Consider the following 26,901-nt stretch of genomic DNA (forward strand, 5'->3'; position numbering starts at 1 on the left):
ATTCTGGGGTGAATAAATTGGTTTATTCTTGATTTTTCTTTCTATAACGCTATGAATCGAGTCACACTCCATCTGTGTATGACCGCGCTCCAGAACTTTTTGAACTATTGTTACATTTTTTTTAGTTGCTAGGCGTAACAGAGCTTGGGCTATTATAACATTTCGATTTTGGTATGAACAGCCGTCGCTGTAGATTATGACTTCTTTAATACTCTCGTCGATAACGCTTTCAAGATAATCTGATAGACATGATGCGAAGGAATTGGCACTGAGATCACCCTCACTCTCATACCAGAAGTAGCACTTGACATCTTTACTGGCGACATTAAAAATGGTATAATTGTGGCATCCTAATTTGGTTTTGTAATAAAGCGCGCTAGCCTCCAGTTTTGGACACATCAGCAAAGACTGCAAATCTAATGTAAGAACAATAAGCGATTTATCTTGCAATGCCCTCTCTTTATCACGTTGTTTCTCCTCTCTAGCATATTGTTTTTTCTGGATATGTTTTGTATAAACCTCTTCAGAAACATTTTTAACTTCATAAGCCGTACATATATCGCATTGATCTTTTTTGGGTGAAAACAAAGATAAATTTAGCTGATCAAAAATCCTAAAGAATAATTTTCGACCGCAAGCAGCTTTGTTGTTAGTCTCACAGTATTCTTTGTAAACTTTATACAAATCAGCTCTGGTTGAAAAGATAGGTTCTAAGTACAGTTTAGTGCTGGATGACCGACAATAATGCGATGGTAATTTTGGAATGCAGTTAAGAAACGCCCTGGCGCTGTCGCCTTTGTCTTTTCCGTGAGTTGGTGATTTCTGTTCTGGAGATTTAACAGGTATGCCGTTGTTGTTTACATCATCCAACCATTCATAAACCATTTTTTCCCCAATGCAAAGAGTGGATAAAAATGTCGATTTACATACAAGTAGGCGCTGGTCATTTACCTTTAAATAATATTTATATGTATTTTTTCTTCTACTGTCGCCGTTTGTTGTTCTCTCTTTAACGCCAACACTGTCAACGAGTCCAGATACATACAGCTTTTTTTCTGTCCAGGCCATGTGCTCCCAGAATCCTTTAAATATATTTTCTCTCACTTCTTCAGTTAAGGTGTGACATTTCCTCTGTCCCTTCCTGCACGTATCTGTACACTGATTCGGTTTTAAAATTCTATCCTTCCTCTCATTACAGAATTTGTAGTGACCATCAACTTTTTTTAAACCCTTGTATTTCTTTCCTTCCATCCGCAAGCGTTTATTTTTAGTACTTTCCCATTCGATGCCTTTCTGTTTTGGTCGTTTTCCTCCAGGAACTTGCAAGTTTATTACAGGGGGTTTATCTAGCAAAGTATCACTGTCATCATTATCATCGTCTGTGCTTGAATATTGTACCCAATCAGGATCTCGAACGGAGTCATCCATATCTAATTCATCCATTTCGGTTTCTGTACATTTGCTGATATCCATATCTGATTTTACATAATTATCTACGACAATATTCTGAAAAAACTCATCGTTTAAAATCTCTACATTAGGTTGATCTTCCTCTTTCGTTTTATCTGATACTAAATTAGAAAATATGGAGTCTATCTCAATTTCTTGAATTTCCGACATACTTATTTCACCTAGATCATTTATTTCGCCTTTATCCACTAATCCACTTACGTTGCTATCAAGAATAACATTATCTAATGTGTGCGATAAGTCATAATTTGTATGGCCGTCTTCAGGTTCTTTGGATTTCTCCGCGATGACACGCTGTATCAAATTTGGTTTAGTGATATCAGTATCTTGTGGTAAAGTTGGATTATAGTTGTCAGTATTTTGTGGTATACCTGGATTAGATTTGTCAGTATTAGTTTGTTTAAATATTTCAATATTAGTAGCTTTTGTCTGATTATATTTGTCAGTATCAATTGGTTTACATATTTCAGTATTAGTTGCTTTTGTCTGTTTATATTTGTCAGTGTCACTTGATTTAAATATTTCAGTATCTTTTGTCTGTTTATAGTTGGCTGTATTGGTTGATGTAGGGTTGTTAATATCGGTTGGTTTTGCTGGTTTATTGTTGTCAAAATACACGTCTGGTACCTCGTTTAATGTGGATGACAGTATTTTGGTAGTAGGTTTTTTATTACTCTTTTCTCCACTTTGACCGGATTTAGATTGAATAGACATGTGTAGTAACATTCTCCCTCGGGAAAATGGTATAATTTTTGGCCTTTCACACATTTTATAGAAACCTTTTGATGATTCTACCATAAAATTTAAATTATCTGAAAAGAAAATGACGTTACGATTAATCAAAGATAATTGAAGTCAAAATATGAAAGTAAAATATGTTCGTCTCAAAATGTCGTAAGTCGAAAAATTGCACCGAATAGGCAAACGTCTTCAAATTCCAAAATATCGTATCTCATAAATTTTTTCAACAAGGGGCATGTTTTAAACTATTAATGCTATAAATTAAATCAAAATGCATACTTATCATGCGGGACATCCTATTTGATCAGATAAATCGAAGTAACGTGGCTACGATCCACTAAGGGACGAATTTGTACAACTATTTGGCTTCTATCAACTCAATAACTTATGTATATTCATTTCCATGCGGTCAAATGGCGTCATTTGCTGTACATATCATACAATAATACAAATAAACACTATCTTCATTCATCAAACTAATCTAATAATAAGAAATACTTACATTCAGTTACATAATAAACAAGTCTAAGATGTCCATCGTCTGCTTATGACCTTGATGCCGAGATACGATGTTTTGAAGGACCCTTTTCGGAACCAATTGAAATACGAGGATTAGTCACAGGCAGTAAATCCCTATTTCTAATTGGACTAGGTTTACCGCCTTTCGTGAACATGTGCATTGGGGTTTGTAGATCTAAAAATAGCACAAAAGTGATTTTGCCAAAAATCCGAGTTACGACGTTTTGAAAGCCCAGCGACGATATGTCATGAATTAGGCACTTTTACTGGTCTGTATACTATAAGTCATCCAAATAAGTTAACTCCTCTTAGCCCTGGTAGGAAATATTTGATGTTTTATATGCTTTGTTGTATGATACATAATTCACAAACCCCGCCAAGAGGCCAACCCCACTAAGTTGTCAAACCTCTGTCCAACCCCGGAAAGCGAGCTACCGACCCTGGTAACAAATTCGCAAACCCCGCCAAGAGGCCAACCATAGAAACCCCATCAGGATTTTGGAATAGTATAAATAAAAACGTCCGCCATGTTTAGTTTAAACAATATTTTATTCAATAAACTGAATTGGATTGAACAGGCAAAGGCCTATATAAGTTCTCTCCAAAAGAACGCCACGTGAGTGCAATCAGTCTGAAGAGTTCAATACGAACGAAACTAGTCACTGACACTCGGGATAAGCTGGTCTTCATAGACACTCTTATCTTTTGTATGATACATCTAACTTGGCATTACCACTTGCAAATTTATCTTTTTATGAACCATCTAGAAATAAAAATTGTTTATGACTCTACTTAACTGAGCAGAAAATGTTTAACCTTATTTCGTCAGGCTATTGATGTAATGACCTGTACACCTAGTTTCATCCCTCCCCCTCATTTGGCCACAGATCACTAATGATTTCCCCATTGACTTTAATGTTAATTCTCGTCTTAGACCGGCTTTAACTTTTTCCCAAATTTTCTTTGAGAACGCTTTCTACCACAGATAGAGCAACATGTGGCAACCTCTTGTTCAAAAGCATGTATGAGGTTCACCATGGAAAACTTGAGATGAAATGAAATGAAATGGGGTTTAACGTCCTACTTTTTTGCTCCGAACTGGGCTAATGAAGACGGGCATACGCCATACAGTGTGCTATGAGGGAAATTTTGCCTGGACAGCGGCACTACAGCCTACTCTTATATCGAATTCCAACTGTCAAGGGATCTTTTACGTGCACGCCAATGTGTACACGGGACCTCGGTTTTTCGTCTCATTCGAATGACTAGACAGCTGTACTTGTCAGGCCCTCCGTCCTGCATCACTGACAAGGGGGAACCACAGAAAACTTGAGATACACAAACTGGAAGTAAAGACCAGTAAACATGCAATTTTCCACCCCACGTTTCAACCTAACCAACCACTCAACTCTAGTATCCTTCCATCTCAAAATCATAAATATTCGCCAAAACCTGGCAGAAAATGTATTTTCAAACCCTTTTCTTCAATTCTACAGCAAAAAGTCAACAAAAAACACCATGCAAAAGGGGGAAAAAGGGAGAGAACTACTAAAAATAACTTTCACCCTTCATTCGTGGGTGACAGTGTAGGAATATTTGGTGAGCTGTGTCCTATATAGATGTAGAGTTATTGAGCCCTAAAGTCTCGGCCAATCAAAAATTGCTTATCTCTGCTTACAATCTAAGCCGAAAATTCTCATTGACAAGTGGGGGACAATATCTCTAATTTTGCTATATCACTTTACAAACTTAGAAGTAACAGGAAATGTTGTCAGTAAGATTCAGAACTAGGTCACTGACTGGCTAGCTCATTGCTGAGTACTGAGTGAGAAAATAATAAAATAACGGGTTCCATAGATTAAAGAGACGACAGACCTGAATTCAAATACAGAGAAATAATACCATGCATGATCCAAAAACTCAGTCTTTGCCCAATACAATGTTGATACTAAATTGATTGGTTGTGCCAATGGCCATCATTTTCTATTGGTTTCACCCTGCCATATTTATATATCCAAGATAAATAAACCAAATATAATTCTATCTTTTTCATACATACCAACAAATTCTATTTATAGGCACTTACAATTGGTTGCTTAGATAATAACGGTCCTTATTACAATGAATATTACTTTGGAGATATTTTTGAAACATCTGAGAATTTTGGCAGGTTGACTCTTTAAACCATATATGTATACAACAAGCTATATATCATTATTATCTCTGTGAACACCTGTCTTGTAAAATATCAAGAAAGAAATAGTGTCCTGTATTTAAAAAAAAAAAAAACAATAATCATTGATTATGTCCATTTCTTATCATCATATAAAACACACCTTGGATTGTTAAGACTCCAAGAGACATTTCCACTTTTCAAAAATATTTTTTAAGTCTTACATGAAATATCAATTTATTCTGCTGTCTGAGCCAAGACTCCAAGAGACATTTCCACTTTTCAAAAAAATTTTTTAAGTCTTACATGAAATATCAATTTATTCTGCTGTCTGAGCCATGCTAAAAAATAAAGTGTTTCCATCCTGTATGAACAAAGCAATCAATTACGGTTATTAAATATGTACCATTTTTTTCAAAGTCGCATTCGCCACTCCAGTAAAATAAAATCCACTGTACCATTTAATATTCTCTTTTGAAAAATTGAACTCAGCACAAATTTTGTCATCAGGAAAAACCATAATAGCAGCTAATTGTGTCACTCGTCAGGACAGATCATTTTGAACAAACAGGTACATTGTGCTATATATCCAAACAATTTTGCAAAATTTTAAGTTTAACACAGTTTTAATTTGTGGGGCTCCCTAGTCCCTACATATTGTTAAAGGGACTATCCCGATTTGAACAGTCTCAAAAATAAAAGTCTGAGTACGTATGAAATTTAAGCGCCAAAATATCAGCTCAAAATATTGAGTCATTTGGATGTGAATTGCAAAACTGTTTATCCAGACACGTAACCCTTTTTTCCTTGGGTGTTCTGATAATCGATTCCTGTTCCTTTACAGTTCTATACAGTGAATGACCCATGTGCTGTACTTGATAACAAAAGGTAAATTTCATCTACACATTATTTTTATAAAATAAAAGTCTGGTTTTATCCTAGTTACTTTAGTAACAATGGCTGATGGAGGCAAGCCTCTCATCGTTACTGTCCCTTCCTATTAACATGTAATAAGAAAATAACGCTTTACACCAACTCGGTTCTAAGGCTATTTTCGAATCCTTACCGTCTATTTTTCACCATGATTCTTCTTCGTTCGCCGAAAGGAATCATTTCTCGACACACCTGACACAAATTTAAAATAATTCAAAACTATTTTCTCAAGTAGAATTTTGCGAATCCAAAACATAAACAAATTCATTTAAATTGGACTGGCATGACGAAAAAGGCATTTGCGTAGACCGGAGGTCACGGGTTCGCCTCTGTGCTCGCCAATATTCAAAATCTAGGAATGGATTCTAACCGTTAACGAAAATTCTTGCTATACTTCAATTATGTATTAATTGATTTTATATAATAATCCTTTATATAAGTTGAATACAAAAACTTTAGTCCATTAATTGAAGTACAGTAAGAATTTTTCTATACGGTAACATTCCATTTCTAAATTTTGAATACTAGCTGAGGAAAGCCATGAACCTGTGACCTCCGGTCTGTGCAAGTGCCTTTTTCATCATGGCCCTCCAATTCAAATGAATTTGTTTATGTTTTTGAATCACAAAATTCTACTTGAAAAAAGTGTTGAATTATTTTAAATTAGTGTTAGATTTGTCGAGAAATGATTCCCTTTGGCAAACAAAGAACAATCACGGTGAAAAATAGACGGTAAGGATTCCAAATTGGCCTTACAACCGAGGTGGTGTAAATCGTTATTTTATTATTACATGTTAATAGGACTGGACAATAACGATGAGAGGCTTGCCTCTATCAGACATCATTACTAAAGTAACTAGTTTTATCCAAACACTGCATAATACAGCTTGGACACCAGGTTTAAGTTGTTTGACAACGTATCACATATACTGAGTTAGTTGCTCAGCCCTAAGGTAGAGGATTTTAAGGGATTTTAACACAAAATTAAGCAGTTTTATTCTCTAAAATATTATCAGGATTGGCCCTTTAAGCTTTTCAAATAAGTAGTTTAATTATGTAGTTTATTCATAGGTAATGAAAACACTTGGTTTTCTAGCATGGCTCTAAACAGTAGGCACTTTTAGAATTCTAGTGACTAGTATACATGTAGATAATGTACTTTCTGGTTATTTAGGATTCTAGTCAATAGAAAAAGTATTCTCTTGGTATTTAGAATTCTAGTAAATAGATAATTTTTAGCTGGCAGTATTTAGAATTCTAGTAATTAGATAATTTATTCTAGTGATATCTAGATAATTTGTGACTTATCTTGCTTTAGCTGCTTTATAAATTGGATAAAACAATACACCACTACAATTAAAACAAATTGATAAAATTTATCCACCTTTGTTGTAAACCAGTTTTATATTACAAGTCAAAGCTGAATAAAGTTTGAAGAGCCCCACCCACTACCATATTATAAGTAGACAATACATGTTAATAGTCATACCTCAAAAGGCTCTCTCTTATGTACTGTGGATATAGATATCTATTGTTTACTGGTAGACTATTTAAAGCAGACTGTACCAAAATCAATAAAGAAGCCATAAGGTACCAAAACAAAAGAATAAACTCTAGAATCATTTATATGACACCCTACAGCAGTATGTCCAAGAAGTAGAATAATAAATAAATAACTTATTATGGAGCTACTATTTATAAACTATTATATTTTTTCAGTGTCCACAGCCTACAGAATATGTAGGTAGGTGTAAAAATTAAGCTGATAATAAGTGACATTAACATGATAGTACTGGTAAGAAGTAAAACCATGACATAATAATATTAACAAGTTATAAAGTAACATGGTGACAAAATATTGATAATGCCTTTATTGTTTGCTATTGAGAGTTTGTCAACACAGCCCTTTAAACTGTGTGACATTCAAACTAAAAGTTCTAGTAGTGCAGTAGTTTACATAATTACATTACCATGGACCCATGATTACCTATTTGTGTAAAATATTCTGAATAATTGCCAATGTCAGGTTATAACTTATATAATTTGCAAAAATATACATAAAATCGCCCAAAAGTTATATTATATAAATAATTGTTTAATCATAAAGTGTCAAATATCAATGTTGCAATAAAATGGCTTACACACATGTACATGTGTTAAAAATTAAGCAGCGGAAAATAACTCTAAGGTACTGCTAACCATGGGTTAATTCTTTATGTGATTTTAAAATTTAAAACTGAACAAACTTGGACCTGGTATTTACCTGAGTAACATTCAGAAACTAAATCTAAGCAGTATAAATAAATAACCACTTTAACCTAACTGTCCTCTTGAGCTATGGTATGCTCTGATAGTTAGATCAGTCCATACTATACTGTTGGGGAGTATAGGAAGTTGTACATTAAGATGGTTGAATGTATTTCTTTCTTTACAATTTCAGTCAATATATAATTAAAACTGAAACAATTACATACCTAATTAACATTTAAGTGTGTCTTTTGTGTAACAGGAATATACATTTGTAAACATGGAAATCTTTTTTTTTCTCTAAACATGAAAACCTTTTTTTGTCTGTAAAATGAGGAACCCAGCTTATATTCTCATCAAATATTTAATAGGCTTTGTTATCACAATCGGGCTTTAGTACATGTACACACAGGAAGTCAGGCACTTGTAAAACGTGAATTTTTTTTTTTCAAAAATAACATTAAGCTGTGTCCAAGTAGTATGTCTAACTCCTTTGTTGGTATTCACATGTCCAGTTTGCAACCTTTGATCCAATTCTTTCTTCTCTGTAAAAATTTTAAAAATACACCGTTTTACCAAAACCATGTTGTTATTGAAATGAGAAATAAAGTTTCAGAAGAGTTATTTGCTCCTGAATTTGATAATCTTGCTCATTATGTGAATACAAATGTAATAGGATTTGGGCATGTACTTAGCCTTAGCTTAAAGGGGAAGACCAACGATTTTCAATAAGGTTTCCATAAATAATAAATATATATTTAGAAATAATCCCTCCTATAACATATGCAAAAAATAATTTGCAAGCGAGAAATTAGTTTTTATTAATACCGGAAGTGACGTAGTTGGTTCGACACGCTCACTGGTCACTATAGTAAACATACAAATTTGGAGTAAGTTTAGCGCTGTACTTTGTGATCGTTTCGCCGTTTGGCGGAAAATCTGTTGAAAGGTAATTTTTATTAGGATATTAAGAACAAGAACTTACGGTGTTTTGAAGGTATAATATACAATGCGTTTGTGTAAATTAAGTTTCTAAACTGGACACTGTGACACAATTTAAGCCACATGGCTAATTGTTTACATCACGTGATAGCTGGCACGTGACAGATATTAACCGAACACAAATTGGCGACCTATTCGGCTAACGAACAGGTTGCCAGCTGGATCGGTCGAATAGGTCGCTAGCTGAATAGGTCGCCAATTTGTGTTCGGTTAATATCTGTCACGTGCCAGCTATCACGTGATGTAAACAATTAGCCATGTGGCTTAAATTGTGTCACAGTGTCCAGTTTAGAAACTTAATTTACACAAACGCGTTGTATATTATACCTTCAAAACACTGTAAGTTCTTGTTCTTAATATCCTAATAAAGATTACCTTTCATCAGATTTTCTGCCAAACGGCGAAACGATCACAAAATACAGCGCTAAACTTACTCCAAATTTGTATGTTTACTATAGTGACCAGTGAGCGTGTCGAACCAACTACGTCACTTCCGGTATTAATAAAAATTAATTTCTCCCTTACAAATTATTTTTTGCATATGTTATTGGAGGGATTATTTCCAAATATATATTTATTATTTATGGAAACCTTATTGAAAATCGTTGGTCTTCCCCTTTAATGTTATTTTTGAAAGAAATTGTCCAATTTCTAGTCTGTGCATGTACATTCACAGTGCAAGCTGATATCTGACCAACAGTCATATACCCAACATCTTTAAATATCAAAGGTCTGGCAGAAGGCAGATGCTCTTCGACTAGTCTAATATTGATTCTAGGGGGGAGAAGTACATGTCCGATTTGGATTGAATAAACAAAATAAATAGATGACACATAAATTAATCGCACATTTATTTTTTTCAAAAGTATCGAGCAATCAAACTATACACTAAGTTACATCACTCTCTATCAGATAGAATCAAGATTATCTTGTCCCAAAGCATCGACCAATGAAATTGATTACATGTAGCTCTGCTTAGTTTCAGCATGAAATGTTAATTTAAATCATTGAACTCAGTCAAGACGTTCACCTAATGAACATTTACATCAAGTTTAAACATTCTACCTCAGTTAAAAGCAGAGTTGTTATGTTCCAAAGTCTTGACCAATCAAGTTGCTTATCGCTCCTTAGCCTAAGCAGAAAATTCGCACCATCGAACTTAGTCAAGGTAATGATATAATGAATCTATATTCAGAGTTTCATCAATTTCACTTAATTATAACTAAAGTTATCGTGCCCCAAAGCAACAACCAATCAGATTGCTTATCTCTGCTTACTGTAAGCAATGTTCATCATCGAACTCCATCAAGGCATTCACCTAATGAACGCCTACACCAAGTTTGAACATTCTACCTCAATTAGAAGGAGAGTTATTGTGTTCCAAAGTCTCGACCAATCAAATTGTTTATCGCTCTGTTTACCCTGAGCAGAAAATGTTCATTATCCAAATTAGTCAAGGTAATTTTATGTAATAAAGCTATATACCAAGTGCCCTCACTCTCACTTAATTAGAATTAAAGTTATCGTGTCCCAAAGCGTTAACCAATCAAATTGCTCATCTCTGCCTACCCTAAGCAGAAAATGCTCATCTTCGAACTTCATCAAGGCATTGACCAAATAAACACCTACACCAAGTTTGAACATTCTAGCTCAATTAGAAAGAGAGTTATTGTGTCCCAAAAAGTGTGACGGACGGACGGACGGACAGACAGACGGACCCATTTGAATAGTCCCCTGCTTTCTTTGAAAGGCGGGGGACAAATATGAAAACCTTGTTAATTAAAAGCTCATAACTGAAGTGATAATTACTGATATTAAGTGGGAAATGGAACAACAACTACAATGTTAACTAGATCTGCCAGGCAGATATGAAAGCTTTCATATTCACGGTGACTTCCTGTCACATGTCATGGCTTATATAAAGAATCTTAAAAAGGAAAAAGAATTATTAAAATCGTCAAAAAACTAACTGAAACATTTCAACCAGGAAAAATTCGCTGTTACCAATTAAATCGGTCAAAAACTGCCCAAGTCATAACAACCAGGCATCACTTCATATCAGCTTTTGTCAATCAGTCTTAAAGAGAACAGAATTACATGTATTAACTAGGTTATCAGGGTAAACATTTTCTGTTTTAACAGTTTAAGTTGCACAGTACCTGTGATTACCAACCGATTTTTACAAAACTTGAAAAATAAGCTCTCACTGACCAGCTTAATGGTTTGCAATCAATGTTTGACCTAAATTGAAGTTCTGCACTTTTAAGTTGCAAATAGTATATAATTCAGGAAATTACGGTCCGATATGTGCGAATATCGAAAGGAACTGAGATCTTTTGGTTATAAACTTACATTTCAAGTTTCATCAAAATAAGAAGAAAATTGTGACCTCTAGAGTCCACAACCTTGATATATCATATTTTTCCGGTATAATTTGAGAACGAGGGGCGGCCATTTTGTCTGTCAGTTTTGGTCCTATTTCTACGAAATACGAACTCAACAATCCTTAGGGTGTAACGGTGATATATTCAAACGTTTTTTTTAAAATCAGATAAAAATTATGACCTCTATAGGGTCCACAAGCTAAAAACGCGATTTTTTGTACAGTCAGGGGCCACAATCCATAAGTTTCGGTCTGATACATGCCAATATCGAATGTGACCTGTAGAGTGTCCACAAACAATTGTGGTCGGATGGACAAGGGCGACAGCAATAAAAATTGTGACCTCTAGAGGGTCCACAACCTTGATATACCATATTTTTACACTATTAGTGTAGGAGGGGTGGCCATTTTGTCCGGCAGTTTTGGTCAACCATTATTACGGTGTAACGGTGATATATTCGAACGGTATTTTAAATCGGATAAAAATTGTGACCACAAGCTAAAAACACGATTTTTCGTACAATCAGGGGCCATAATTCAGGAAGTTACGATCCAATATGCGCAAATATGAAAAGGAACCAAGATCTTTGGGTTATAAACATGCATTCCAAGTTTCATCAAAATTGGATCAAAATTGTGACCTCTAGAGGGTCGACAACCTTGATATACCAGATACAATATTTGCGTACGAGGGGCGCTCATTTTGTCCAGCAATTTTGGTCAGATTTTCACGAAATTCAATGTCAATAAACATTACGGTGTAACAGTGATATTCTAACGTTTTTTTTACATCGGATAATAATTGTGACCTCTAGAGGGACCACAAGCTAAAAACATGATTTTTCACACAATTAGGGGCCATAATTCAGGAAGTTACGATCCGATATGCGCGAATATCGACAGGACCTCAATAGGGTCCATAAGCTAAATACGTGATTTTTCGTAGAATCAGGCATCATAATCCATGAAGTTACGGTCCGATACATGCCAATATCGAAAGGAACCGAGATCTTAGGGAGATAAACCTATATTTCAAGTTTCATTGAAATCGGATAAAAATTGTGACCTGTAGAGTGTCCACAAACAAATTGTGGACGTATAATAACCGATATTAAAAGATATTGAACCAAAAGAGAGGGAAATGGCGTTTCTCGACAAACTGCATAGGGTTAAATTTTATTTCAATAATTCGCTTGCGCGTAGGGGTCTTTAGCAGTAGGAGGAAACTAAAGGACCCAGAAAAAACCCACGAGGTTGGACAAGCGACCCAGAGAAAACCTGAGGACCCAGAGAAAACCCACGAGGTTGGACTCTACTTACCACGTACCCCACTCCACCCCAGATATTGAACTAAGTTTAAGAGAGTTTTATCTAAGCCGATGTCGTGACCATATGTGCTTTTAATTGCGCCAATTTATGTTTATAGACCTATTCCATATTATTTCACTTTGCCTGATTTTACTTAGGCTACCAGTTTGTAGATGACGATTTCACAGTGATTGCAATATTAACAGGGGCGATGACAAGATATTATACTTATCTCCATAATCTTATCTAAATTATTATACGTTTTATGCAATTTAAAAATGCCATTTTTATTCCATTTTGTATAATTATGGTCACTTCCTGTCACATGTCATGGGTTATATAAAGAATCTTATCAAGAAAAAATAATTATTAAAATCGCTCAAAAACTCGCAAAGTTATAAGCTTAAATATAGCGAAACACATAGCGAAAAAATAATCTGAAAAATAAAAGAAAATAACTGAGACTTGTATAGCTGTAATCTGATGAATTCCAGTTTTAGAATTTTCAGAAAAATCAATCAAGCCATTTAAAAACGAGACGGATCAGAAAATGAAATGAAAATGGCTGGAAAAATCTCAAAGTTATGGCCTGAAATTTACAAATGTCAAAAGGGACTGAGATCTTTGGGATAAAAAGATATGTTTTATGTTTCATCAAAATCGGATAAAAATTGTGACTTCTAGAAGGTCCACAACCTTCGTATTACACACTTCTACACAATTTAGGTACAAAGAGCGGCTATTTTGTCAGGCAGTTTCATTTAGATTTTACCGAAATTCTAATTCAACCTTGATTATGAATGAATGGTTTTGTATTTAAATGGTTTTTAAAATCAGAAAAAAAATTGTGACCTCTAGAGAATATGCAAGCTAAAAATGCGATTTTTCGAACAATCAGGGGCCATAATCCAGGAAGTTAAGTTCGGTTATCTGCAATCATCAAAAGGAACCAAGATCTTAGTGCGTAATGGTGATATATTCACACCTTTTTTTTCAAATCGGATAATAATTGTGAGCTCCAGAGGGACTACAAGCTAAAAACGTGATTTTTCGTACAATCAGAGGCCATAATTCAGGAAGTTATGATCCGATATGTGCGAATATTGAAAGGAACCAAGATCTTTGGGTTATAAACTTGCATTTCAAGTTTCATCAAAATCGGATCAAAATTGTGGCCTCTAGAGGGTCCACAACTTTGATGTACCAGATGTTTACACTATTTGCGTATGAGGGGCGGCCATTTTGTCTGGCAGTTTGGTCTGATTTTCATGAAATTCAAACTCAGACAAAATTACGTTGTAATGGTGACATATTCAAACGTTTTTCCAAATCGAATAATAATTGTGACTTCTAGAGGAACCACAAGCTAAAAACGAAATTTTTCCTACAATCAGGGGGTCATAATTCAGGAAGTTACGATTCAATATGTACGAAAATCGACAGGAACCAAGATATTTGGGTTATAAACATGCATTTCAAGTTTCATCTAAGGGTGTGACGACTAAGCAAAACTTGAACCGGTTAGTCGGCGGCTAAAAACCCGAACCGATTCGATTTAGTCGGTAATGAAAACTAACTGAAAAATATTAGTCTACCATAGTCTACAAACAATACACGCTAATATACTGGCCTTTATATCTGGAGCTTAAAACTGTAATGGCGACATACATACAGTTCTATGTTTTATGTGTCCAGTACATTAAAAAATTTGGTTTTGTTTGTACTATGTAGTTTGTTCAAATCTCCTGTTTAACCTTTTTAATAAAAGTAATAAATACAACATATAAAAAACTTCAAACAATGACGTATTGATCAATAATATTAGTAAGCGTATCTGGGCATCAGCTCAGTGCGCATGCCTATTGACCTAACCTGGAGGATTGCTTGTTTCTGATTGGGCACTTCAACCATTGACCTTAGCGACCGACCAATCAAATAACGTATTCTTAAAATAACTTCATTAGGTATGCAAAAACACACCAATTACGGAATATAGTATATACTGTCTCGTTATTATTATTGTCGACCATTTATCAATGATGTAGCTTATTGCATATTCGCCCCCATAATTGTCGATCGTTAATACATGTATCTTTTTAAAAAAAAAACATGTTATAATATTCGGGCGACTGGTTTATATCATGCTGTATTTTTTAGACGACTATCGATTTCCCAAAATTTGAACCGGTTTGTAGGTAAAACCGAACCGACTCCGACTAAACCGACTAATCGCCACACCCTTAGTTTCATCAAAATCAGATGAAAATTGTGACCTCCAGAGGGTCCACAACCCTGATATACACAATATTTTGACAATATTTTTACGAAATCCAAACTCAACCATCCTTAGGGTGTAACGGTGATATATTCACACAGTTTTTAAATCGGATAAAAATTGTGACCTTTATAGGGTCCACAAGCTATAAATGCTTTTTTTTTTCGTACAATCAGGGGTCATAATTCAGGAAGTTATGGTCCGATATGCGCGAATATCAAAAGGAACCGAGATCTGTGGGTTATAAAAGTTTCAGAAAGATCCTTTGGCTGGATTCTGAGATATAAGATTTGCAGGAAAAGAACAAATAAAAAAAATAATAGTAATAATAAATTCAACAAAAGCAATAAGCTTTCAAATATATTTTTACTTTTACTAATTAAATTAACAGATACAGAACTGGAAAAATTATTACTAAATATGTGGTAGGTTTAAATTTTTAAGTCTACAGAAAGATCCAATGTTCAGATTTAACAGAATTTGTGTCAAAAACGAAATTAAAATTAATCAACAAACCGACTTCCAGGAGATAAGATAAAGAGATGGCAGTTCCCACTATAATAGTTAAAAACTAGATAGTGTAAAGGTAATTTGCTGAAAATTTCAGTCAAATTGATCCACTATGAGCCGAGAAAGAAGCGGGTGAAATTTTTGCATAGTCTCGGTCATCATTAATACAAGCCAACAGTGAGGCTGATGTCCCCCGCCGAAATTGCAAAATAAATAGATGACACATATTAATTAATCGCACATTTATTTTTTTCACTAAGTTTCATCACTCTCTATCAGATAGAATCAAGATTATCTTGTCCCAAACCATCGACAAATGAAATCGATTAGCTCTGCTTAGCTTCAGCTCGAAATGTTAATTATTGAACTCAGTCAAGACATTCACCTAATGAACATCTACATATACATCAAGTTTAAACATTCACCTAATAGACACCTATGCCAAGTTTGAACATTCTACCTCAATTAGAAGGAGAGTTATTGTGTTCCAAAGTTTCTACCAATCAAATTGCTTATCACTCTGCTTACCCTCAGCAAAAAATGTTCATTATCGAACTTAGTTAAGGTATTCATATAATAAATCTATACACCAAGTTTCATCAATCTCACTTAATTAGAACTAAAGTTATCGTGTCCCAAAGCATCAACCAATCAAATTGCTTATCTCTGCTTACCCTAAGCGGAAAATGCTCATCTTCGAACTCCATCAAGGCATTGGCCTAATCAACACATACACCAAGTTTGAACATTCTAGCTCAATTAGGAAGAGAGTTATCGTGCCCCAAAGTATCAACCAATCAAATTGCTTATCTCTGCTTACCCTAAGCGGAAAATGCTCATCTTCGAACTCCATCAAGGCATTGACCTAATAAACACATACACCAAGTTTGAACATTCTAGCTCAATTAAAAGTAATCGTGTCCCAAAGCATCAACCAATCAAATTGCTTATCTCTGCTTACCCTAAGCGGAAAATGCTCATCTTCGAACTCCATCAAGGCATTGACCTAATCAACACATACACCAAGTTTGAACATTCTAGCCCAATTAGGAAGAGAGTTATCGTGTCCCAAAGCATCAACCAATCAAATTGCTTATCTCTGCTTACCCTAAGCGGAAAATGCTCATCTTCGAACTCCATCAAGGCATTGACCTAATAAACACATACACCAAGTTTGAACATTCTAGCTCAATTAGGAAGAGAGTTATTGTGTCCCAAAAAGTGTGACGGACAGACAGACAGACAGACGGACGAACCCATTTTAATAGTCCCCTGCTTTCTTCGAAAGGCGGGGGACAATAAACAGCATAGTCTCGATTATCCACTTTTATTGATTTAATTATCACTGGCCGTTAGCGGCATATAGGAATCTAATCCAGCCAACATCGAAGGATAGATTTGACATCGAGAGTTTATTATGGTCTGGATAAGTTAATTAATGTCTAATTGATAATTTAGATAATATTTCAGGCCTAAAGAAAGACTTATAATAAGCAGACTTTGCTCTTGCATAATGCATTTTTAATAATTTGAAATAAAAATTTAATCATATTGATATTGCCTCATACATGTAACTAATCAAATTAAAACATAAGACCAACCCCAATTCAATACTTTTACCATACCCAAGAAGTTTAGCTCCCTTAAAATGAAAATGGGGTGTTTTTTCAACCATAGAATAGATGATCAAAATGTGCTATCCTACATGTGTACATTGACAGAAACTCCAGGATTTAAATACAAAAAAGGTTAAGGGGATTTCATAGACAGAGTATAATAAGTACGCCTGTTTTACTTTCCATCAAAGGACTCTGTACTCAAACACTGTACACTAGTGTTCTAATATTTAACATGGCAGTCCGTTGTGCTCACATAGTGAAACAAAAAACTACATGGTATGCATTTCTAGATGGTGTATTGACATTCAACACATGGTCAACATACAGAACTTACAAACTACACACTGTCTCTCCTTTCTTAAAATACTTTTACAAGTCTAACATTGTTCTAGAACCATACAACCATTATCTATTATACATACCAAGTCAACTAACAAACAATATTCGTGTACCTGTAATTATATCTCATCTTACCAAAACATCATGCTTTTTACACTTAAATCTAATTTAACATCTATTGACCTTTACATAAAACATGCCAATAGTGAGGCTGACGTCCACCCGCCGATGTCCCAAAATATATAGATGACACATATTAATTACAAGGCTGACCTTAAAAATATCTTTGTTTCGCCTAACGCGACCGACTAACTAAAACCACCCCCGACTTAAATTATTTTATTGCACTTTTCCGCGATCTTTTTATTTTATTTTGTGTGTCAACCTGAAATATATCACGAGAGTTATTTCCCTTTACTATGGCTATGGTTTGATTCATTATTGAAACTGGTTGATCAAGACGAAAGCGTCATAGGTGTCGCTTCTCAACAAAATGGTTGCAGACGAAAACACGTCCATTCCCACGAAATGATTCTGCCTCTATGTCTGTGGGGCGTCGTTTTAAACATGACGAAGATATTTTTAATATCCGTTTTCGAGAAAAATGAAGGCACAACCCGCACGATCGTTAAAAATGTGTTGAAGGGGTTTCACACTTAGAGTTCGTGGCAAATCGTGTGCGAGTCTCGGAGTCGTGCATCACGAAAAATCCCGATGTCATACTCATTGATTTGTTTGACAATAAAAAAAGACGAATGTTTCCCCCCCAGAAAATTATCAAGCTGTCAAATTAGCTCTTTAAAAAAAAATCTGAAAAAAAAACCCCGACCTACCGACCCTTCTCCTCGATTGTGGGTCGGGTTTGGCGAAACAAAGACATTTTTAAGGTCAGCCTAAGAGTAGATTTATTTTTTTCAAAAGTATGAAGCAATCAAACTGATTATCAACTATACACTAAGTTTCATCACTCTCTATCAGTTAGAAACAAAGTTATCCTGTCCCAAAGCATTGACCAATGAAATTTGCTTAGCTTCAGCTTGAAATGTTAATCATTGAACTCAGTCAAGACATTCACCTAATGAACATCTTCATCAAGTTTAAACATTCTACCTCAGTTAAAAGCAGATTTGTTTTGTTCCAAAGTCTCGACCAATCAAATTTCTTATCGCTCTGCTTACCCTGGGCAGAAAATCCTCATTATCGAACTTAGTTAAGTCATTGATGTAATAAAAATATACACCAAATTGACCAAGTGTCCTCACTCTCACTTAATTAGATCTAAAATTATCGTGTCCCAAAGCATCAACGAATGAAATTGCTTATCTCTGCTCATAGGCGTACGGGGAAATTTCTGACTGGGGGGGGGGGGGGGGGTCAGTGGTTGTTGGTGCCCAAAAAATGTAGTTAGGTTCTTAGTATGTTACATAATAATAATAAATTCGCTGTTAAATTGGACACATTCAAGAACACAATATTTTTTTATACAACTTTTACACAGTACAATTGTGTGCCCAAAATGGGGGGGGGGGGGACGCGGCCGCCCCCCCAGCTCGTACGCCTATGTCTCTGCTTACCCTCAGCAGAAAATTCTCATCTTTGAACTCCATCAAGGCATTCAGCTAATAAACACCTATGCCAAGTGTGAACATTCTACCTCAATTAGGAGAGTTATTGTGTTCAAAAGTCTTGACCAATCAAATGGCTTATCCCTTTGCTTACCCTGAGCAGAAAAAGCTCATTATCGAATTTAAAGTCAAGGTATTGATGTAATAAAACTATACACCAAATTTCATCACTCTCACTTAATTAGAACTTATGTTTTCATGTTACAAAGCATCAACCAATCACTTTGCTTATCTCTGCTTACCCTAAGCAGAAAATCCCTGATAGAACACCATATATCCCGGGAAACATATATTACTAATATATATTTCCGTCCGGATCTCCAATGCATCGGTTGGAATTGGGTCAATAAACCAGCATTGCTAGATTTAGTTTTAAAAAGGGTTTTAGTTATATTCATTTTTATTTTATACGCATGCTGACAGTGAGTTATTCTTTAAAATATTGTCCTCATTATTTAAGGCTATGGCATAGTGTATGAATTCTTTAAAATATTGTCCTTATTATTTAAGGCATAGTCATACTGAATTTTATTAATGGATTAAAATCACTGGTCTTTATCACAAATGCTAACAAAGCTCTCCTTATGGGATTCAGGAGAGCTTTTTCAGAAGAGTGATTTTCCCTTCCTTTTCCAATTTCAAATAACTTTTTTTGACTCTCCAGGAATTTATTCACATTAAGGCCTGCAGGTCTCCATCCGATTTTCACGAAATTCAAACTCAACCACAATTATGGTGTAACGGTGATATATTTGAATGGTTTTTAAATCGGATAAAAACGTGATTTTTTGTACATTCAGGGTCCATAATCCATGAAGTAACGATCCAATATGCACAAATATCAAAAGGAACCGAGATCTTTGAGTTATAAACATGCATTTTAAGTTAATTCAAAATTAAACAAGCCAACAGTGAGGCTGATGTCCCCCGCCGAAATAGGAAAATAAACAAATTATCTTTTACAAAGTATTGAACAATCAAACAGTATATCTTTACTTATAGTCTAACAATCAAAGTAGGAGAGTTATTGTTTTCCAAAGTCTCGACCAATCAAATTGCGTATCGCTCTGCTTACCCTGAGCAGAAAATGCTCATTATCAAACTTAGTCAAGGTATTACTGTAATGAAACTATACACCAAGTTTCATCAATCTCACTTAATTAGAACTAAAGTTATCGTGTCCCAAAGCATCAACCAATCAAATTGCTTATCTCTGCTTACCCTAAGCGGAAAATGCTCATCTTCGAACTTCATCAAGGCATTGACCAAATAAACACCTACACCAAGTTTGAACATCTTCGAACTCCATCAAGGCATTGACCTAATCAACACATACACCAAGTTTGAACATTCTAGCTCAATTAGGAAGAGAGTTATCGTGCCCCAAAGTATCAACCAATCAAATTGCTTATCTCTGCTTACCCTAAGCGGAAAATGCTCATCTTCGAACTCCATCAAGGCATTGACCTAATAAACACATACACCAAGTTTGAACATTCTAGCTCAATTAAAAGTTATCGTGTCCCAAAGCATCAACCAATCAAATTGCTTATCTCTACTTACCCTAAGCGGAAAATGCTCATCTTCGAACTCCATCAAGGCATTGACCTAATCAACACATACACCAAGTTTGAACATTCTAGCCCAATTAGGAAGAGAGTTATCGTGTCCCAAAGCATCAACCAATCAAATTGCTTATCTCTGCTTACCCTAAGCGGAAAATGCTCATCTTCGAACTCCATCAAGGCATTGACCTAATAAACACATACACCAAGTTTGAACATTCTAGCTCAATTAGGAAGAGAGTTATTGTGTCCCAAAAAGTGTGACGGACAGACAGACAGACGGACGAACCCATTTTAATAGTCCCCTGTTTTCTTCGAAAGGCGGGGGACAATAAAAATTGTGACCTGTGGAGTGTCCACAAACAAAATGTTTGAAATAAAGCCTAAAATTACAAGAGGAGGACATTGTACCCTTATGTATGTGATATAGATAACCGAAAATGCATTTACTTTAAGATAGAACACTTCTTGCTAACAATATTCTCTAAGTAATATCTGTATAATTGCTAGTCAGAATATTGTTGTGAACACAACAGGTATATTGTTGTAGATAAAGAGAAAGACTGACATGTCTGTATTTCACCTGACCAACACAATAACATGAAGACAGAATCTTGTTACCTCAGGGCAATGTTCACATTTTACATTGCATCATTACCGGTATTGTATAGAAAGCCAATTGTCACATAAAATAAGAAGGTGACATTTATAAAATATGCACACAAAATCAGCTCTCTTGTATCCCCTAAACTTAAATAACAAGGTGGCTACACAAATATGAATGTATGTAAAGACTTGCCATGCTACTTTAAACCATAATTTCTGTTAGCTGTGCAAAATGTTTGCTTTCAGTTACTGATGTAGAATCCAAGCTAGAAAATTATCATAACTATCATGTTTGAGTATGAAGTGAAGCTGAACACTGACAAGAGATTTTGTTGCTCACAGCATAATGTGTAAATGTCAAGAAATCAGTGATAGAAGTGTGACACCATCTTATTCTATAAATACATTTCTTAATTTCTGATATTGTTTAGTGGTCATGCTAACTGGTAAACTATGAGTACATTTAAACTTACCTGTACTAATCCCAACTTAAAGTAGAGGTCATTCAAAATATGAATGTCTAATATTAATTACATTTGTCTTCTTTGTAAAAGTGATAATGGCTCTTTAACTATTACAAGTTGTAAAATAAGAAATGTATGCGTCATGATATTAATGTGATATAACTATAAATAAATGTAGCAATATAAATTACTCTGTAAATTAGCAAAGATAACCTCACCCCAGGTCTAAACAATACAATTTTTGATGTTACGTACTGATTATAACTGATTTGAAACAGGAATGAGACAACTTCATGGACCACCAATGTCTAAATGGAAAAACCAAATACAAGAGTTACCAAATTGTGTTTATTGATACACAAATCACGCGTCAGAAAGGTTCCTCTTTTCTAATCTTAACCTAAATTACCCATTTTTTCATCTATTGTACAGTCTGAAATTTTGAGTCACCACTACAGGATATGTAACCAGGATATCATACAATAAAGAAGGAAATATGTTAAACATTAATTTAATCTTAATAGCATTCTTTTGTAAAAATCTTAATCCAAACTCCACTTCTTAGGTTTTAATACACAATAAATTTCAATATAAAAATTTGTCTTAATACAGATTTTTTTCATCAATGATGCAATTTAAATACAAGGTTATTAATATATACCCATGTAAAGAGGACATACTGTTTCAATATATTATAAATAAATCTTTCCTGGTTACAGTTTTACTTCATATCATATTTGTTTATCCAGTCATCTAAGTTGTAACTAAATATTCAAGACACACCCACATGACATGCACATCAAGTTCCTGTACGTCCAGTAGATCAATAAAATTTTAAGAGAGCAAGTATGCAATGATACATATATACAAAATATGTATTTTCAGCTTCAGGTATCATTGCATTTATTTGCTCTCTTTAAAGATGCATTATGTAAGATTTAGGTAAAGAGTTGGCCGTTCTTGCTATAATAGTTCAACAAGCGATTGGCATGCAAGATATGCCCAAATTTTGCAAGAGATGGACAGATAACGAGGGAAAAAAGAAGCAATTTTCGTACAATCAGGGGCCATAATTCAGGAAGTTAGCGTCTGACACGCATCTATATCGGAAGGAACCAGATCTTTGGGATAGAAACATATATTTTATGTTTCATCAAAACTGTGTCTTCTAGAGAGGGGCCACAAACTCGTTGTTAAATACTTATAACACTATTTGCGTACGGGGAGTGGCTATTTTGTCCGTCATTTTAGGTCTGTTTTTCACGAAAACCGTCATTATGGTGTAACAGTGATATATTAGAACAAGCTAAAAACATGATTTTTAGTACAACCAGGGGCCTTAATGAAGTTACGGTCCGATATCCAACAATCTGGTTAAAACACAGATCCTATTTCGTTTCGTTTTTATAGTTCAAAATTTCGTTTTACTTGTCTTTACTACACTTGGATCTGGAAGCGTTGTTATTTAACTTGTGTTCTGCTTGAAATGAGGGGTCAGCCAATCAAATGGTCCATCTCGAATAGAGCGTTTGACCTTTTTTGTGCGGAACTGTGGGTAATCCACTAGTAACATCAATGCTGATTGGTTAATCAAATGTCTGACGCCATAGGGTCGTAAGTCGGTCTTTTGACTCCTGACGTGACCTATGGCTATAACTTGTCAGATCTTCATGTAGTGTAGGCCATCGAAAGTTTAAAAAAACGAAACGAAAGATAGATCTGTATTTTAATCAGATTGGATATCCAATGAATAAATATCTAAAGGAACCGAGATCTTTGGGATATAAAGATATTTTAAGATTCATCAAAATCAGATCAAAATTGTGATCTCTAGAAGGGTCCACAATCTTGATACTACATACTTTCCACTTTTTGCGTACGGTCATTTGGGACGATATTTCTTTTTAAAGGTTATATTTATTGTGAACAACATTTAAAAAAAAAAAAAATCTTAGGAGATACATGTTGGGCAGTTTTGGCTGATTTTCACAAAAATTCGATTTCAACCGTCCTGATGATGTAATGGTGATATATTTAAACGTTTTTTAAAATCGGAAACAAATTGTGACCTCTAGAGGATCCGCAAGCAATTTTTCGTACAATCTGGGGCCATTATCTATGAAGTTACAGTCCGATATGCGCGACTATCGAAATGGACCAAAATCTTTTGGATATAAACAAATATTTGGAGTTTCATCAAAATCAGATAAAATTGTGACCTCTAGAGGTTCTACAACCTTGGTATTACATACTTTTGTTGCGTACGAGGGGCGGCCATTTTTTTGAGTAGTTTTGGCTGATTTTCACAAAATTCAAACAGGCCAAAAACGCAATTTTTCATACAATCCAGGGTACGAAATAACATTCGAACGGTCGTTCAGGTTATGCATCGGTTACCGTGACCCGGAAACACGCGAACGGACTTCCGTTCTCGACTGCCGAGCTATAATTTATAAACTGAAGGTTTCAGTTAAAATATTCCCCCCACTCCTACGTTAAAAACATATTACAATCATAAATAAATACCTGAAAGATCCTTAAGTTCGCACCGGTCATTTGGCAACGTCATACCTGGCAACGTCATTAGCAAATAAAAGTGCCAGATCAATCAACTGATATCTATTGTTTTTATTTCTTAAATTAATGGTGATTGAGTAACAAAAATAAAACACCCAATAAAAAGGAATGTTATATTCGCAAATTAGCAAATAAAAAATATACTTTCCACCAAAGGATCTTCCGGTATTTACGTAATAGGTCAGAGGTGAAAATTCACACCATGTCAATGACCTTGGCATTATTCCAATATTTTCAGTTGTCACTTACAGCTAATAATTTTATGACATGGAAAGTGAAATGTAATCAAGATTTTTTATGATTTACTACCAGGCATATCGTGGAATATGATAATGTCGAAGAAATCAGCTATTTATATTTTTTGGGACGTTGGACGTTATGACGTTAGTGCGATATTTCTTTTTAAAAGTTATATTTATATTTACTTTGAACACTATTTAAAAAAAAAAACCTTAAGAAATACATGTTCACATTATTTTACCATTATGACAGAGAAAAGTCATAATTTTAGTGGAACTGATATTTCAATATTATTTATTGTAATATAATTGTTACTTTGTACAATTGAATTTTATATCATTGGGAAGAACATGACAATCTGTACATTTTTGTAACAGAGTATTTCTTTGTATAGAAAACATTTTTTTAGTTATTTGCAATTTTGTAGAGAGTATTAGGATTAACAATAATCCACTAATTGACTGATTTAATGAGCTTAGGGGTATCTGACTAATCTTTTAATTGTCTCTAGGGTTAAATGGGTTAAAGTGTAGACTACCTATAGTGGTGTAAAATCATCCAAATTGTAACATACATGTACTGCATACCAAAATGCAAAATTTCCGTTGCCCCCAAATCCCCCATGGCTAATTTGAGGGTCAGCTCTAAACAAATATGGCAGCAAATTGATGCATCGTAACCTATAGGTTTCCATTTCATTTTCAGGCAGATTAGCTTAACCTATTTTGAGGTTACCATATAAAATGCTTATTTCATACCCTGCAATCAGGGGTCATAATCCAGGAAGTAACGGTCCGATATGAGCCAACATCGAAAGGAACCGAGATCTTTGGGTTATGAACAAAAATTTCAAGTTTCATCAAAATTGAATAAAAATTGTGACATCTAGATTGTCCACAAGCTAAAAACATGATTTTTCATATAATCAGGGGACATAATCCAGGAATTTACGTTCCGATATGCGTGAACTGAGATCTTAGTGATATAAAAAAATGAAATGAAATGTAATGGGGTTTGACGTCCTACTGTTTTGCTATGAGAGAAATTTTCCCGGACAGCGGCGATACGGCTTACTCTTATATCGAATTCCAACTGCCAAGGGACTTTTATGTGCACGCCAATTTGTACATGGGACCTCGTTTTCCATCCCATCCGAACGACTAGAAAGCTGTCTTTGTCAGGCCCTCCGTCCTGCATCACTGACAAGGTGAAACCACGCCGAAAAATCTGAATGAACTTTCACGGCAAATGCAGGGATCGAACACCCGACCTCCAGGCTAGCGAGCCAGCATCTTACCCACTTAGCCACGTGATCCCCCTTAGTGATATAAACATAAATTTAAAATTTTATCAAAAATCGGATCAAAATTGAGGGTCCACAACCTTGATATGTCACACTTTTACACTATTGCGTTCAAGGATAAAAATTGTGACCTTTAGAGGGACCACAAGCTAAAAACGTGACTTTTAGTACAATTAGGGTCCATAATTCAGGAAGTTACAGTCTGATCTGTGCGAATATCGAAAGGAACTGAGATCATTGGGTTATAAACATACATTTCACGTTTCATCAAAATCGGACAAAAATTGTGACTAGAGTGTGAGCAAGCTAAAAACGTGACTTTTCGTTCAATCAGGGGCCATAATCCATGAAGTTACGGTCCAATACATGCCAATTTTGAAAGGAACCGAGATCTTTAGGATAAAAATTGTGACCTGTAGAGTGTCCACAAACAAAATGTGAACGGACGGACGGGGTTGACGACATTACAAGTCATCATGAAAATGTATGTCAGATGAATCTTTAGTTGGAAGAGACCAGCTTAGATAACCTATACACTAGTTGGAGGTCTGAATTATAGGAAATTGTATGTTGTTTAATTGTTGCTGCAATTTATTTGCTCGGGAAATAAAGTGTTGAAAATCCATTCCAAGAATCTGTATTCATTTCCAATACTTAGAGAACACACATCAACGAGCAACACTCCCTGATAGTCAAACGGTGTTAATAGTCTTATGTGAATAAATGTCTGAATAACATTTAAAAATTGAAACCAAAAAAAAGACGCACACAAGTTGATTTAGCTCTTACTAAATAATACATCTTTAAGCAAATGCAGAATGAAGTTTAACCAGATTCATGCATCAGTTTATATAACACAATTCATCTAAATTTCTGGTTACTGATCTTTTAATCAAATAAATATGTATTATCATTTTATAATGTATTTTAAAATGACCAATTCCAAAAGACATGAAAGTCAATCTGTAAGACTGTGTTAATCATCAGTGTTTATTATGAAGA

General features: G+C 34.8%; 1 protein-coding gene across 2 annotated transcripts in view; it reads right to left on the bottom strand.

Annotated features, from left to right (window-relative positions):
• The window catches only part of LOC126815243 (uncharacterized), a 62,284-nt gene that overhangs the window by 27,591 nt on the left and 7,792 nt on the right, over positions 1–26,901 (bottom strand). The window contains exon 2 of one of the 2 annotated variants that reach the window (XM_050540803.2): positions 8,311–8,628. The exons of the other annotated variant lie outside the window; for it this stretch is intronic. The gene's annotated coding sequence lies outside the window, so the exon portion shown is untranslated. The remainder of the gene's footprint in view (positions 1–8,310; positions 8,629–26,901) is intronic. 2 annotated transcript variants of the gene reach the window in all.

This window comes from Patella vulgata, chromosome 3 (assembly GCF_932274485.2).
Source record: "Patella vulgata chromosome 3, xgPatVulg1.2, whole genome shotgun sequence".
Lineage (NCBI taxonomy): Eukaryota > Metazoa > Mollusca > Gastropoda > Patellidae > Patella > Patella vulgata.